General features: G+C 45.8%; 1 pseudogene; it reads left to right on the top strand.

The window, feature by feature from the left end:
- Window positions 1-568: 568 nt before the first annotated feature.
- On the top strand, window positions 569-1,336 carry LOC110562971 (brain-derived neurotrophic factor-like; annotated as a pseudogene).
- The last annotated feature ends 321 nt before the right edge of the window (window positions 1,337-1,657 follow it).

The raw sequence follows: 1,657 nt of genomic DNA on the forward strand, positions 1-1,657 counted from the left end.
CATGCAACAAAAATCCTTGTCAGAGGTAACCCTAACTGCACTTACAAGGGGACCCAATTAAGACCAAGCTGCCGATGTTTATAGCAGCTTTATTTACAATAGCCAGAAACTGGACACAACTCACATGTTCTTCAACTGAAGAATGGATAAGCAAACTGTGGTACATTTACACAATGGAATACTACTCAGCTGTTAAAAACAAAGAAAAATGGGGGCGGTGCTGTCTGACCAATCAAAGCTCAACCTAACAGCCAAATAACCTGACCACAGCTCCTGACGCTGGCTGAGCTCAGTGTGCCAGCTTTTGCCCCTACTGCTGCACCAGGGCGCACCTGCTAGCTGGCTGTCTCAAGGTACCTAACGTGCTCAGAATTCCCGGGCCTGGAGAAGGAAGCCTCCTGGGGTGACGCGCCACCTCCCCTTAGGGAGGCTTTGATGGGACTGGGTTCCCACTGAAACCACTGCTGCTGTGGGGCTGAGCTGAGCAGGGCACAGGGGACAGGAGAGTGACAACGATGTGACTCCTCTATTGGGGATTCAAGAGCTTTCTGTGGACCCCGAGTTCCATCAAGTGGGGAGAGTGATGACCATCCTTTTCCTTACTATGGTTATTTCATACATCCAGTGCATGAAGGCTGCGCCCATGAAAGAAGCAAAAGTCCATGGACAAGGTAACTTGCCCTGCCCTGGTATGCGGACCCCATGGGACTCTGGAGAGGGTGAACGGGCCCAGGGCAGGTTCGAGAGGGTCTGATGACGTCTCTAGCTGACACTTTTGAACACGTGAATCGAAGAGCTGCAAGATAAGGACCAAAAGGTTCGGTCCAAAGAAGAAAACCATAAGGATACGGACTTGTACACTTCTCCGGGTGATGCTCAGCAGGCAAGTGCCTTTCTGTCCTCCTCTGCTCTTTCTGCTGGAGGACTACAGAAATTACCTGGATGCCGCAAACATGTATGTCTAAGAGGGTTCGGCGCCACTCTGACCCTGACCGCCGTGGGGAGTTGAGCGTGTGTGAGAGTATTAGTGAGTGGGTCACAGCAGCAGATAAAAGACCTCAGTGAACACGTCGGGTGGGACTGTCAGGGTCCTGGAGAAAATCCCGGTATCAAAAAGCCAACTGAAACAGTATTTCTACGAGACCAAGTGTAATCCCATGGGTTACACGAAGAAAGGCTGCAGGGCATAGACAGAAGTCACTGGAGCTCGCAATGCCGAACTACGCAGTCGCATGTTCAGGCGCTCACTATGAAAAGCAAAAAGAGAATTGGCTGGCGATTCATAAGGATAGACACTTCCTGTGTATGCACACTGACCATTAAAAGAGGAAGATAATGGATTTATATTGTATAGATTACATTGAGACAAAAATTACCTATTTGTATATATACATACCAGGGTAAATTATTCAGTTAAGAAAAAAATAAATTTATGAACTGCATGTATAAATAAAGTTTATACAGTACAGTTGTTCCACAATCTATTTATTGGGCATATGCATGACCAGAAAGGAAACAGTCATTTGTGCACAACATTAAAACTCAGCATTACATTTCTTGATAACATTGTGGATTGTTGCCATTGCCACGAATTGAAAACAAAAAGTTTAAATTAATAATAATAATAATAATAAATTGCATGTTGCTTTAATTCTGA

Source organism: Meriones unguiculatus, chromosome 8 (genome assembly GCF_030254825.1).
Source record: "Meriones unguiculatus strain TT.TT164.6M chromosome 8, Bangor_MerUng_6.1, whole genome shotgun sequence".
NCBI lineage: Eukaryota > Metazoa > Chordata > Mammalia > Rodentia > Muridae > Meriones > Meriones unguiculatus.